A 16,353-nucleotide genomic window follows, 5' to 3' on the forward strand; every position below is an offset into this window, starting at 1 on the left:
TCATTATTGCAGCCTATTTATTTATTCTTTAAGTTGAAGTCTGCTCTGGGGGCACCAGGGTCCCTGTTTTGGGCTTCTTGTGCAGGTGTATAGGTGCTGTGTGACCGGGCTTTTACTCTGAGGCCTTTATGGTGTGTGGAGATGCCCTGCCCTGCACTTCCTGTCTGATTGTGCTTGGCCAGCCAGGCGCCAGACCCCAGCATCTGATCCCACCATTCGTGGCCCTCTCGGCCGGCCGGTGCAGGTAGGTTTTTCCACTGTCCTTCTTGGCCACCAGATTTTTGAACCAGGTTCTGGGAGCCTCAGTTGTTCGGCTGTGGCCCGCAGCTCCTGCTGACTTGCCCCGACCCCCTTGGTGCTGGGTTGCTGCCCTGCAGTGGGCCTCCCTTTTGCCTGAGTCAGACCGACCTTTTCCTGAAGTCTTCTAAATTATCTCTGGTTGGAGGACTGTGTCTCTCTGTCTCTTTGCAGGTTCTGTAGTTTCAGAATCCATCCAGAGGCTTGATTTAATGTTCGTTTTGAGGGAACAGAAGGAAAGCTCAGGCAGCTTGCTGATTCCTCTCCGCCATCTTGGCTCCGCACCCTGTATATTTTATTTCTAATGAAAAAGTTTGAGAACAACTGCTCTAAAATGCCAGAATTACCAATTGACCTTATTTTCCATCCAATGTAACATTTATATGCAATGAAACAAATATTAAATATTAGATTTCTGGTATTACTTTTTGTCTTTTTACAAATAAAAATTGAAAATCCTGAGTGGATTTTGTCCTTAGGCATCCCCTCCAAATGGATACAACTGTGTTAATAAGAAAAGCCATGGTTAAAGACAGAAATTAGTACTAGCAACTTAATATGAAAATTATATATAAAATTTGTTAGGGTTAATAATAATTTGAGGAAAAACTGTGACAGTGTAAAAGCATATATTTCTAAAGTACCAAAATAATATATGCAATGCTATAATGGTATAAGCAAAAAAGCAATTTCATTGTGCCAATTTAATTGTTTTTTGTTGGGGAGAGGCAGAAGAAAATTATTTGTTGTTGGTATAATTGTTGTTCACATAGTTCTACAGATAGTCTTCTCTTTTTAACACAACAATTACTGATTATTTGTAATAATAATAATATCTGATAAGAATCAAAATTGCTTATAGATTTGAGTCCCAATGGGGAAGGCTTTGGAAGAAATAGAGTAAGAACAAAACATGTCTTTATTTAGTTATATTTTGTTAGTATTTTTCAGTTTATACATGCTTTTTAAATTTATTGATAGATATAAATAGAAAGCACTATCTGACAATTAGTAGACCCCTACCATTATGCAAAAGTATCTTCTAAATGTTTAATGTCCTATTTATATTTTAATAATTGAACTGGACAATTAAATTATTAATTCTTCAAAATGGGATTAATTCTTAAATTTTGGTTTGAATTGTGCATTAGATTTCCCTTCTGGCTAATACCTAAAACTCACACCTAGGTGAATTTGAACCACTGACAGCATGGTAGTTTCATTTAGCTAATATGTGGGGTGATTGCTAGAATGGGTCTTGAATATTTCACTATTCCACTTGGTGGGAAAGTGTTATTATCCTTTACCATTAGATGAAGCTACTGTACTTATTTTTAAGGCAAACAAAGCCTAGACTCACTATGAATGTCTGTATGTAATTATGGATGAAATGTGTATTCTTATTCCATAGCATACCCCTGTACAATTTAATGAAATGTGAATTCCTTGTGTTAATTGCTTATTTTAAAAGTATAAAATAAATCCATTCTAAGCTTTCCTTAAGCTATCAACAGTTTTCCCAGATTTTAATCTACAGTAGGGAAGGTCAATTTTGATAGACTCCCAGCATGTTTTGAAAGGATTAAAGCATGAAAATGTGTTTTATCTGAAAGTTTCCTCTTCCAGCTACATTTTAGGTTTACTGATTTAGCTTCAAACATGAGCTTGTTTCATGAAGGTCATATCTACTTGATTTATTCTTTGCTGCTGGGTCTATAGTTCCCCAAATTTAATATATTTTGTTTTTAGTTGTTGCAACTGCTCTACAAATTATAAACTGAATGCTGCAAAACAAAAATTCCCTTCTCACCTGTTGTTCAAACCTATTTTTCAAAGGGTGAAGCTTCATGACTTGAAGGCAGGAATTTTAAAAATTCAAAACTCAATTTGTTTACAGAGATTCAGTATTTAGGAGAAGTAAATGTTTGAAGATTTTTTCCCCTTCCCAACCTTAAAACTTGATCATGGGATCAGAAAAATTGACCACTGACATTGTTGACTTTACATAAGGGACATTAGAGTCATTGGTGGATTCTTGCTCTTATAAATACTTTCCTTTATCCTCCCTGTCAGGTGGTTGCTAAATTTTGTTATGGTGTTTTCCTTTCTTTCATTTGTAGAGTCAAAAAATCAAGAGTTCAGCAATACTGAATGTAAAATGGATTTTGAATCAAGGCAGGCATTTTCAGAGTTTTCCATTCGGTATGATTATCTTGTTGCTTATAATTATCTTCTAGCCTTTGATGCATTCAATTACGTACACAACCCAAGCAAAGATTAATATATAAAGTTGTTTCATGTTGCTTCGTTATTAAGGACCTTGGAAGGTGCAGATCTAAGAAGTAGTGAGAGAAAATATAGCCCTGATGCTTTTTAGTTTATCAACAACATGCATAACCTCCCATAACATTTGTTAGAGAGATATTCATTATTTATTGGATTTATGGTGTATAATGACTTCTAATAATGACTGTCTTTTTTCTCATTGCCTATGATTTCTAACAAATTGCATTCATAAAAAATGAAACCTTAAGCATAGATATATTCTAGTGGTTTGTCACCAATGAACTATGAGGTCAGGAGGCAGAGTTCTTTGTGAGGACATTCAAGTACAATAAAAAAATGAATTAACATTTAACATAATAGCAAAATTCAGCCTCTTTAGGGTTTACAATGGTAGAAACAGGAAAAGACTCTTTATAGAGGCATGAACACATTTTTAAAAATCCTTCCCACTTACTACGGCAGAAAACATAAATTATATACTTTGTACCCAGCTGTAATGGGAGGCATAGGCAGCTGCTCCCAATTTACTGCATAGAACCATTGTACATGTTGTTTGATGCACAAATTACTTGTAATTTCTAGAAGTGCATCTTTGCAGTTTGATATTTTTAAGCAGTGAACCAAGAACTTGCAAAGTTGTAGACTTTTGGAGGGGATAATGCAACAAAAGTTTTACTCTTGCTGAATGATTTTCTCCCCAGTAATCATTGACAGGAGTCTTTTCTGTAAAGTACAAAGATTAAAAGGAAAAATGCATGATGCTTACCAGGAATTCTGGGCAACTGCTTCCTGAAATTCAGGGAATTGTTAGTTTATAATGCTTCAACTAGCATTCTTGCTTTCTGCCCAAAGCCTCAGGAAATCTGCACCTGAGAAAAATCTGTGCCTAATGTCAACAAAGGAAAGGAATTAGAATCTTTAGAAACAGCTGAGTTAGGGTCATGGCCACTTTGTGACTCAGCAGCAGAAATAAAAGAAACTGTGCCTTTAAGGAGAAGGAAAGTAGACTGAGACAGAAGGGGTAGGGAGGAAGAGAAAGTAAGAAAAAGAAAAAAAATAAGAGAAAAGTACAGAGCATATGAGGGCATGACTATTTAATGAGAAACATTTTCAAACAAGATGGCAGAGTTCATATATCCAAATTCAACTCATTTTAAGTTTTATGTGACAGGCTAGATAGACATCAAGAATACAATATTTTAGAAATGACATAATTCCTGCTTTCAAGAAACATTCTAATTGTGGTGGGGTGGGGAAAATATATGCAAATGAATAAAATGAACAGGATTAATCATACAAAATATTATTTGATAATATGAGAAGGCAGGGAACATTTAGCCTGGGAGATCAAGATGGCCTTCACAAAGGGGCCTGAATTGAGTATTGGAAGAATCAGATGATTCTGAATGTACACAAGTGTTGGCCTTCAAATGATTTTGCCATTGTTCCAAACATTTATGGATCTCCATGCTGCCTTACCTTAGAGGCAATTTATTAACCAGAGAAGGAAAACACTCTCATGACTTTATAATCCTTTATAATTCATCTTTTAACAAACTATTGAGTTACTCAACAGGGACTCCCACCTCATCTCTGGTTTTGACTCTAAATGACAGTGTTTTCCCAAAATCAAATCCACCTGCTCTAAAAGAGTGACCATCACGACCCTTCCACTTCACTGCTAGTGCCCTCCCTGCCTAACCTATCTTGTATTTCTTTGAATTTATTTTATATATACTTGACTATGCACCTGTTGTCTTCCCTGATGAATACAGGAATTTATTCAGTGGTATGCTGTTAAATGTTTAAGTGGCTCTTCAAAAGAAATTGTAAACAGAATATATATTTTTAAGTTTAGTATACATCCATAACACAGATGGTAGCCTTGAGCACATTCACATATGTATGTCAGTGTGTTTATAAAATGTAGTTGAATTCGGACATATTATGACACTGAACATAGGAACATAAGAAGCATCTTTTAACACCTAATGGAGATTATCCCTAACCTAAAAAAAGAATCACAGTAAGTATGAACTATGAAGGAGAAATTCTCTGTGTCTTCCCTTTCTACTATAAATGCAAGCAGTTCAATTTTTAGTCTTATGTGCAGAGGAATCATACTATTCAACTGAGATATGATCATCTCTCTCCAATTTCACAATTACAGAACTGTAATGATTATCTGGGCCCTTTTATAAAAGAGAAAGATGACAGAATAACCATTTGGGAATAATTCCAAAAAAGAACTTTTATGGTTTATTAGGAAAATATAGAAGATCTAAATAAATAAACTCTGGGAAAATTCCCAAGCACATTACTTAAGAGGATGAAACATAAAGGAGGAAAACAAAATATTAAGTATAATCTAACAGTTATAATAAATTAAAACATACTGCCTGAGGTTGTATTGACAGACATGATAAGTAAAACCATTAGACAATGTTTAAGATTTTAACTTTAAGTCAATTTAGTAAGCTGAGAAGTTATTCAGTAAATGAATAGGACTGGCTGCCACTTAAAAATCTCAGAATAGAACACGGTGAATATGTGTATAAAATCTAACTATTGTTGACAAAAACTATGTCCCCAAAGTTTCTGCAATGGGTTTGATGATGTACACAAAATCAGTTATTTTTGAATGTTCTGATTAATAGTGATCACTATTATGCTACTTCAAGATACATTTTGAATAAACAGAATAGTTTCATCAATTTCATAAAAAAGAAAGCCTTCCATGAGCCTGATGGGTAAAAGCTTATACTACTCCTTCCAGGGAAGTAGTTTAAGTCTCTTCACAACCAATGGTGATTAAGGAAGTATCCAGCACCTAGTAGGTGCTTAGCAAATGCTTGTTGACTCAGGTGAAATTGATAAATCACTAGAGCATAGTTGTCAAACATGCAGCTGCCTCTTTCTCTGCCCACACCCCCTTTCTAGTGCTTCCTGAAAAAAATAAGATGTAATTGGGAAATATTTAACAAAATAAATAAAAATACAATAAAGCATAGATAATGTTAATGTGTGGTTTTCTAAGTCAATATGAAACATCAAGGATTCTTATGTACTGTTTAGTGGTTTCTCACTTTTCTTTGAATCTGACACTAATGCACTAAAGAATGAGTTAGTATGGAGTGATGAAAAGAATATTCAGTTAAAAGGAAGGAACCCTGAGCTCTACATCTGGTTCTATCAGGAGCTAGGAAATCCTTGGTCAAGTCATTTATAATCAAGGGTCTTGGTTTACTTTCCTGAAAAATTAGAAGATCAGACTTCAGGGACCCCTCCATATCTGAAACTCTAGAATATAGTACAGCTTTCCACAAATCAATCAACCAACAAACATTTATTTACTGCCTTTCATATGTATGGTACTGTATTTAACCCCGGGGATACATATACAGAATTGCAATATTCTCTGTATCAGCGCCCAAGGAAAAACATAATTTACTAGGTTGGTGTTGTTTTTGTTTTCAAATGGCTATATTATTCATTTACCACCTTGTAAATTAATCTCTATTAAAGCAATCGTATTTGCATTTTGAGCTACATTGTCATACTCACATACATGAATTAAGGACATAATCTTAGACCAAAGTAGCCAAATTATTTGACAATGAAAGGAAGGCAGTTACCAAAGGAGCAGCAATTTAGGTACCTGGTCAACAGTACTGACAAACATTGACAGAAAAGAAAAACAAATACACAGCAAATCCTCAGTCCCAACACTCAATTTAGAATTATTCTAAAGCCCACATACCAAAACCATTTGGCTACCCATGGCTTAAAAGTTCCAGAAGTAAACTTCAAAGGAAGAGATAGAAGGGAAGATGGGGCTTTGAACGTCCAAGGTTCTTTCAGTATGAAAAAGTGAATTTGCCAACAAACCACAGATGTTCACCACATGAACAGGTGAAAAAATATGACTCCTTCAAATATATCTATCAAAGTCTTTGCTTCCTTTCTGTTATTTCATTTTAAATGGCAGCTACTATTCAGCTGTTCTCTGTTCAAAACTGCTAATAAGTTAAGGCAGACTGTGTGACTTCATTAACTGTGGTGAACCAGAATACAAGGGCCTTTTCTGGGCCTCCTCTCTCAGCATATGTAATTTTCTAATTGCTGTTCTGCAAGGCAAGAGCTGCAATTAGAAAAAATGTGATCTGAGGACACAATTTTGCCCAAATGCTATTCAACACTTCTCATTTGCTTTCTGAGCACTGACTCCTTGAATTGGAAGTTCTGTTCCAAAATCTTGGCTGTCAGAATTGACTGTTATCAAGTTTGTGGTTTGTGTGTGCTCTATGGTTGTCCTCCATTTTCTGTTTTCATTATATCACTAGAGTGTTCATTAGTATCATTAGCACCTTCTGGCTATAACAGGGCTCACTGGTACCTTCCCCAGTGTATAAGCAGAGGAAGTAGGAAAAATTACTCTTTATTTCTGACATTTTTGATACTTATGTGAAGCACTGGTAACATGTTTGAAAGGGGATGGAATGGATGTAACTATATACGTGGCTGAAATCTTGGTAGTTGGGGGGATTGTGTGGGTGAAGATACATTCAATTTCCATATATCCCAATGTGCTGCCATAGTAGTATGGGGTAGAGGACCTAAAAACAAAACCTGGTTCAAATCCCAGAACTAACAGCAATCAGATATGTGACCTTAGGCAGATCCCTTCACCTCAATGGACACCAGTGTCTTCACTTATAAAATAGTTAGAATATTTGTGTTCTATCTATATACTAGCATTATTGGGAGGGGTACATACATAAATCAGGCGTGCAGTTTGGTTCAGTGTAACATGCCCTGGATTTGTAGTCAAAGAACCTGGGTTTGAATGTTGGATCTGCCAGTTACTTGCTGTGTGGCTTTGGATAAGTCATTTCAACATTCTAGAACTCAGTTTGCTCATTTGAAAAAGTGAGGTGGGGGCAGCTAGGAGGCGCAGTGGATAAAGCACTGGCCCAAAAGAAAAAGAAAAAGTGAGGTGATTTGCCTAGATGGTCTTTAAAGCCCCTTCCAATTCTAAATCTGGGATAGATCTGAGAGCTTTACTGTGTGTGGACTCTTCTCACTAATATCAATTATAAGCAGAGTGAGGGGCAGCTAGGTGGCGTAGTGGATAAAGCACCAGCCCTGGATTCAGGAGGACCTGAGTTCAAATCTGGCCTCAGACACTTGACACTTACTAGGTGTGTGACCCTGGGCAAGTCATTTAACCCTCATTGCCCACTATATATATATATATATATATATATATATATATATATATATATATATATATGGAGTATTGTATAATTATAAGTTATTGGTGTAATGGAAACATGCCTTAATTTTAAAATGGCCTAAGTGAACTTCATTAAATATTGCTTTTTAGGTGACTCAATACATTGTACAGAATGAGTAGTATTACTCTTAGGGGTATCTTATTAGTAGTATCTTTAGAAACTTGTGATTCCTCATATTTTCCTTCTTACTCTCTTTGGTATATACCTATCAATCTGGAATGGATCCTAACTCTGGTAGCTATAACTTGATATGCATGCCACCAATGTTAAGCTACTGAGTAAATAAAATGAAGAAATCATTCATAATGGACAACAATCATAGAATAAACTTATATAGCATGTTGCTCTAAGGAACTGAAAATATTTTATAGGTATAATATAAATTCTCATAGTATTTTTGAAGTAAATAATTGAATTAAACTATTATTTTCATTTCACAATTGGCATAGATAAGTGAGATATCTTAGCCAAAGTCACACAATGACAAAGGCAAAAATAAAATCTAGGTCTTATGCCTCTCACCTGCATTATTTTTTTTTGTTGTTTTCTCCCCAATTCCTACCCACAGTGAAAAACCCTCAAGTTTTCGAAGAAAACTCTCAGACAAAATAAATGTAAATAAGTCATTATTTATATACTGCTAAGTTTTCAGAAGTAGAAAATGAGAATTAAAAGCCAGTTAAAATAACATACCACAGATTAAGTTATATTTTTGTCACTTTGAAAGCATTCATGTTAATTTCAGCATAGCTTCATTTTTGTATTTTTAAAAACTAACAATTTTATTTTTAAAAAAAGCAAAATAACTATGGCCCTTACTTCTTCTTAGTTCTTTGCAATTTTCAGTGTTTTACATGCATTATATAATTTGATACTTATAATAGTCCAGTAGAAGAGATGGAATTATAGTCCCCATTCTGTAGATAAGAAAACTGAAAGTCAGGGAAGTTAAAATACTTTCCAAAAATCATGTATCTAGTTAAGTGTCTGAAACAAGATTGAAACAAAGGTCTTCTTGTCTAAAGTATAGGACCCCATTGGTTCACTGTACCCACTGTCTTTCTTTTTTTTTTTTTTGCGGGGCAATGGGGGTTAAGTGACTTGCCCAGGGTAACACAGCTAGTAAGTGTCAAGTGTCTGGGACCGGATTTGAACTCAGGTACTCCTGAATCCAGCGTCACCTAGCTGCCCCCCCCCACTGTCTTTCAAGGAAAATATATTCTACGCAAAAACATAATCCAAAATTCCATCACTAAGTACATACTAAAAGATAGTAAAATACAAAAAAAAGTGAAAAATTTATTATTCAAGTACTGTGAAATTGACATAGATAACAATAACATAAAACTAAAATTTTGCTATAAGCTTCAATGGGAGATTGCAACAAAACTAGCCTAACTAGGCCACACAGAAATATTTGAGCATTACAGTGGTTAGAGCATTGCACCTGTTGTTTGTTTTTGTTGTTAGTCAATTATTTAGGGAAACCTGGAGATTGAAAAAAAAATATTCAACATATATGTTAATTATACATAGCTTATACATTGGATGCTATTTATCTTAGTTTAAAAAAAAAAGAATAGTATTACACAATTTTTAGCCTAGTTCTTGCCCCAGCCACTAATCCCAAAGAAAACAATTTTCATCTGGTCCAGTCCAGATAGAAATTTGCTTCTAATTGAAAAATGCTCCTTCAAAGTGAACCCAAATCAGGTCAAAGTGTGATCTCAATGACATAAAACTAGACTTAAGGGCAGTGGATTGAGAGGCCAACCACCTCTGATGGATACCATAGCTTTGGCAATTAGTACTCAAGTTCAGGCAAGTCAAACAAGGAAGAGATGAACATGCACTCAGAGTGCTTTTATAGTTTTGGTGGTGTGAGAGAGAGCGAGAGCAAGAGCAAGAGAGGGAGAGTAAGAGAGAGAGTGAGAGCGAGGGACCAGGAGTAGCACTAGCAGGTAGAGACACTCATAGTAATATGTCTTAATGAGAAGAGTAGCTGGACTTGGACTTGGAAGTCAGAAGACCTTCATTCAGTCCTACATCTACTTCTTAGTGGCTGCATAACCTTGAGTGAATCACTTCCCTCTTTACTCTAATGGCTATCCATTTTAAAAATAGAAGTATATATAGAATGATTTTACATACACACAAATGTGTGTGCCTGTGTGTGTGTGTAATGATAGTCATGGAGGAGTGAAGGAAGAAAAAAGGGAACAAATTACAAATTATATGATCACTTCATTATATATTTAAAAGGAATAGCAAGTTGAACATAATAGATTTGCAGTTTCATGTATAATTGTCTTTTTTTTCTGCTATGTTTTAGAAATATTTATTCCATAAATTTAAAATAAAATAAATTAAAAATAAAATATTTCAATATATACTATTTGCCAGGGATTGTGCCATGTGTTGGTAATACAGACAAAAAAGAGTCTCTACCCACTAAGAGTATATATGTCAGCAGCATGGTGAAAAGAGCCCTGATTGTGTAGTCAGAGGACCTGGGTTCAGATCCCTACCTATATGAACTCTAGCAAACTACTTATCTCTCACCCCCACACCACTTTTAAAATGAGGGATTTGGATTCTTCCCAGCTCAAAATCCATGAAAGGAGACATCTGTGTTATGTGTTGACAAGCTTTCTCCTCAACACACCTTGTCAAGAGAAGTTTAATAAAGCAATGGAAATTGCCCTGCCTTTACTGTTAGAAGACCAGAGTTTAAGTCTCTCATTTTTTTTCTTCTATAAAATAGAAAATGCACTACTTCCATCATAGTTTTTTTTTCCTTTTTGAAGAGGAAAACATTTTGTAAACTTTGAAGTGATAAATAAATGTGAATTATTTTTATGACTTCATCATATTCTTGGCCTCATTGTCCCTTGTCTGCCTCTCAATCATGACATTAGCATTTCTAAAGGCCACTTTTAAATGTGATAACCTTTCCATCTACCTGAAAACAGGCTAACAACACAATCTACAATAAATTAAGAAGAGAAGTATTTATCACACAATATACTAAACAAAGCTAAAAATATAGCATTTTAGGAAGGAATATTTAGTGCTCATGAACATAAGCAACTTTTTTTAAAAAAAATGACCAAACATATAATTCATTTCAAATTCCCAGTATTTTCTGATTGCCAAGACAGGGTTCCCATCAAAACGTAAGTATTACTTTACTGTAATTTCAATAATGTTTCTTTAAAGATAAGTTGTAAGTATTAAGGTCCTAGATCTAGAGGTGCGAAAAGAACATTGAGTCCATCTGGTTTATAAGTTAAATAATCTAAATGACTAGTCTAAGATCACAAGGGCAGTAAATAGTAGAATGTAGATTTGAACCCAGGTTTTCTGACTCCAAATTCACTACTTATCCATTATGCAGTATTAAATAAGGCTAGGAAACACCTTGAAAATAATGTAGAGTAACTAACTGTAGTATAGGCTTCTCAGGTGAAACCAGATCCTGTAGGGGCATCCCAAAATAATTACTTTCCCAATTCATACAAGTTGGTGGATTGAAAGTCTTAGTTTTCTTTTTCTGATTTTTATCTTCCTTTACTTTGTGTGTTTTCTTCTTCATTTTTTATCATCCAATTCCTGATCTGAAGTAATAGCAGGGTTATTAATGACACCCTTCCAGGTTTCCACAGGAGAAATGAGTGGATCTTCCTCCCTTCTTCAATGCCTTCCTTTTGTTTTTGTTTTAGAAGTGGTAAAGGCCTCATCATCACTTGCATCTGAGTGTGTTCTCATATAGTAAGATTGGGCTTTGCTGAATAAAGTCTTTGACTTGTATTTGTATTTTGAAGGCTTCTTTTCCCCATGAAACTTTGATGTTCTATCAGAAAATCCATTTTCTTCATCCCCCTGGGCATTATTTACAAATAAATTTCTAACTTTAATAATGTGATTCTGACTATCACCTAGGACAACATAGATCTCATCAGAATAGCATATATGCTTAAAAATGTTATCAGTACATTCTGGCTAGTTATCTCAGGAATACATATCTTCAGGATGTGCCAAAGGAACTCAAGAGATTTGTTTTCTTGGGTTTTTGCCAATTCTGGCCTCAATTATCTTTAAAAGGTTTGGATCCAATTTCTTTACATTTGTCTTAGGTACAACTGGTTTGGGTTTTATTGGTGGAGGCACTTTATGATTTCATTCATGATCATTACAATTTGGGGTACTATGAATTGGGTATTATAAAAAAAATTATCTTATCCTAATCTGTAAATTTTTATAATTGTGCTTATATGAAAAATTCTATTTTTAGAAAAATTATAATTTGGGCCATAAATCCCTCTGTGGTTGCCATTCAAATGTAAGAATATTTTAACTGACTCTCTGGGCCTAATCTGGGGACTTTTGACTATCTGGCTATCTGACTGTTATTAATTTCCCAAGCCAATCTGTTAGGGCCTTTTAAAAATTTCTCCACATTGCTCTGCTCCCAAATTGATAAGCAAACAATTAAGAAGCCTCTTAACTAAATAATCAAGGGGCAGCTAGGTGGCGCAGTGCATAGAGCACTGGCCCTGGAGTCAGGAGTACCTGAGTTCAAATCCGGCCTCAGACACTGAACACTTACTAGCTGTGTGACTCTGGGCAAGTCACTTAACCCCAATTGCCTCACTAAAAAAAAAAAATCAAAACAGGGTTTATTTATAAAAATAAATGTAAGAGATAAGAAATGAAAAGTTATACGAGACCTGACTGCTTTCCATGTGTCTCCCTCCTGCAGCTGCTTGTGCTTACTCTTTGCTGTCTAACTTTCTTAGCCTCCTCCTGTGTACCAACGGACCTCCTTTTAACATTCCCCCTTTCAATCTAGTATCCCCCTCACTGAAAAGCCCTCTGCTTCACTTCTAGGCTCCTTTCTTCAAACTCCAAGCTCCGTTCACTTTGTCAACCCTAACTCTTTCCTGTTGTGAACCCCCTGTGTCTCTTCTCTCACCAACCTCCTTCCATTCTCCTTGTCCTCTGGTGTCCCCCAGAGTCCACCTCTCACTGTCTAACTACCCAGGTATATAAAAGGCTCTCTCCTCACCTGAACCTCAGCCTGACCACCTATGCACACCAAGTTAATTTGCTGGCCAAGCTAGTGCTGTGGCCAGGGAGCCTTGAGTGTCCCATGCATATCACACCCAGGGCTTGAGGGGGCATGCCCCCTGTTGCATGCCCAGGGCCTGGCAGGAGAAACCTGGGATCTCTGGGCAGTTCCCCTCAGGGTGGAGGGAGCTGGGGCTTTCCTCAGCTTTCTGCCCAGCCAGTGTTCTTTAAGGCCCACGGGCTTCTCTTACCTGGAGGAAGTGGAGGGGGAGGGGCACCAGCCCCTCTTACACAGAGAAAAACCCTGAGGGCCTAAGGCTTTTTAATCTCAGACCAAAGGCAGAGCCCTAAATCATAATAAATTCCCACAGTATGCATTTCCTTCTAAATCTAACTGATACTTAGAATGGTCACTAGTAGTTGGAAGCAACTAAATATCACCCCTAATTGGAATATATGCTGGTGGTGCTTCAGTATTGTCTTCTGAATCAATGTAGCTAGAATAGGGAAAAGAACACTCTCTGGGAGATGGAAGGAAAAGATCCTCATTATGATGTGGTGACTCTCTGGTACTGTCAGACAAATAGGAATTTTCTATCACATTTTTTTTCTCTAAAACATCACTGAAGAACAATGTAAAAACCTCAGTTCGTCAGTGATATTGAGATAAAATTTAGCAGTGATCTCATTTGCTCTATTTCTCCTTCAGTTATTAACTCCTTGATAGCCTTATTCTCAAAAAAATCTGCCTGGCTGTCAGTTACTGCCACCAACTGTACAGGAATAGCATCTTGAATTTCTGAAAGAAATGCTCAGAGCATTCCCATCGATGCTTTCCTTTTGGCAGAGTAAACTAATATATATCCATGGACCAGTTCATCTTTCCTTACCCCAATTGAAGAATGATAAGACAATATTGTAATCTGGATTGTAATCTTCTTTTTTTACGAATGATTTGATCAAGCATTAAAGAGTTATTTTGTCTAGCCTGAGCAGCACTACAATCATGAAATTCAAGAAATGGTGAAAGAATAATATCCACACTAAATGCATCATCACACATGGCACACATGACATTTCTCAGGTCGGCCTCAGTTATATATTTATTGGTGGGAACAGGGCTTACCACATCCAAATTGTGTTAAACTGATTCCAATACTCCCCTAAGAACTTGTTTTATTTGAGTCTCAGATTGTGAGCTTCTTTAGGTCAGGGACAGGTACTTTTTATACCCCTAGCACTTAGCATAGTGACTTGCATATGGTAGGTGATTAATAATTGTTTTTTGAATGACTCTCCAATTAGCTCACTTGGAAAATCATTTCTGTTCAAGCACAAATTAAACAAGAAAGCTTTTGTAGAGAAATGTCTCAGAAAATTCCTATTGGGTAAGCATTCACCACTCCAGTGAAGGTGATTCCCCAACAGATTTTACTATTCTTCAAACTTTCAAGCACAGTTCACCTTATCAGCTAGGCCTCTCCAAGTTAAAGGAGGGAAATCATATGACATGTTGGGGTAAGGAGGAGGATGTAATGCATAAACAAATATATAATTGCCATATATACACGTGTGTATATGCATGTATTAGGCTAGCAAAGCCCTATGTAAGGCAAAGACAAACAGGTTTGAGCCTTTGGCTGGGAAAGTACTAGAACAGCTTCAGAAACTTCCTTATATATTGACCTGGAAATGTATTTCAACACATTAGCACCTCAGAAGAAGGGTTAAAGGTGTTTAGAATATAAGCAAAAAGACCTAAATTTTTGAGGACTTATTAGATATCAGAGGTGCCAGGAACCTCCACAGGTTCTTTTTTTTAAAGGATCAGGAAACTTTTTTTTTTTTTTGCATTGCAGGTAAATGAGGATTAAGTGACTTGCCCAGGGTCAAACAGCTAGTAAGTATCAAGTGTCTGAGGCCAGATTTGAACTCAGGTTCTCCTGAATCCAGGGCCAGTGCTTTATCCACTGCACCACCTAGTTGCCCCCTCTCCAGAGGTCCTTAAACTGAAATCCATGAAACCAATGCTCTTTGAATACATTTGGAAGGAGAGGCCATGAACTCCTGATCTAGCCCCATATCTCTAGAAACTCCTTCACTCAAATGTGCCCTATTCCCATAGATGGGTCCCTTCATCTTGGAACTGCTTGCTGTTCTTTGTGACACACGTTCTCAAGCAGAATTGCTGATTAGGTCATGTAATGCAAACACTTACCTGAAACATGAACCCCCTTTTCAATGTCATGACCTGAAAGGCATTCAGCTTGTGCTGCAAATACTTCAGTGATAAGAAAGCCACTCTCCCGTGAGGAGAGCAGCCAATTCCATTTTCAGAGAGTGGAAAAGTACAAAGCACACATTGAACCTTGAGGGGAGGGGAGTGGAAAGAGAAGCATCCCAACTGCCTTAAAACATTGCCACTGGACCCAGATGGCTCTGGAGGAGAGACTGAAGTTGGTGACCTTGCATGGCCCTTCCTCACTTGAAACCAATTCAATGTAAGTCATGACATCACTTCCCAATGTCATGGTCCTCTTTGAAAATGAAAGATGAACAACTGGAGTGGTTTTCCATTTCTTTCTCCAGCTCATTTTACAGATAAGGAAACTGAAGAAAACAGCACTCAGTGACTTGCTCAGGGTCACACAGCTGGTAAGTGACTGAGGCTGGATTTGAACTCAAGTATTCCTGACTCAGAGCCTAGAGTTCTATCCAATGTGTCCCTTAGCTGTGGGCTTACCACTTTGATAATCCCCTCATCATCTCCTTATTCACTCTTTCCTTCAGAGCTGCCTACAAACATGTTCAGATCTGCCTGGTTATTGAAAATATAAAAATCAAAATCAAAACAAATATTTCCCTTTACCTGACCCTGCTTTTTATTCAAGTTACCATTCTATATCTTACCTCTTTTTAATTACCACAGTCCAGGGGCCTGGACCAAATGACCCCCGAGGCTCCATCTCTCTAGAGTTATGACCCTAGAAGTAGTTCTCTCTCATCTGTAAAATAATTATCATTATAGCATGTATGTCAAATGTTGCTGTGTGGATCAGATGAGGGAGATAGTTGGTACAGTATCTAAAGTGAAAGGCCTAGAGTAAGGAAGAAATGGTTTCAAAATCAACCTTAGATACTTGAGCCAGATACAGGAGCCTGGACAAGTTGGTCTCTATTTACCTCTGTTTTCTCATCTGTAAATTGGTGATAATAATAGCACTTACTTCCCATGGTTGTTATGAAGGACCAATAAGGCAATATTTGTAAAGCAGTTAGCACAATTCTTACCACATAATAACCAATAAATGTTAGTTATGATGATGATGCTATAGAAAAAAATTACAAATGTTTTGGCCAACTAACAGTTGTCAAGTAACAGTTAGATATTTTTATTAATATT

The 16,353-nt window shown here is 36.5% G+C and overlaps 1 pseudogene; it reads right to left on the reverse strand.

The window, feature by feature from the left end:
* Positions 1-11,289: 11,289 nt before the first annotated feature.
* LOC122755078 lies at positions 11,290-15,916 on the reverse strand (annotated as a pseudogene).
* Between the last annotated feature and the right edge of the window lie 437 nt (positions 15,917-16,353).

Source organism: Dromiciops gliroides, chromosome 4 (assembly GCF_019393635.1).
Source record: "Dromiciops gliroides isolate mDroGli1 chromosome 4, mDroGli1.pri, whole genome shotgun sequence".
NCBI lineage: Eukaryota > Metazoa > Chordata > Mammalia > Microbiotheria > Microbiotheriidae > Dromiciops > Dromiciops gliroides.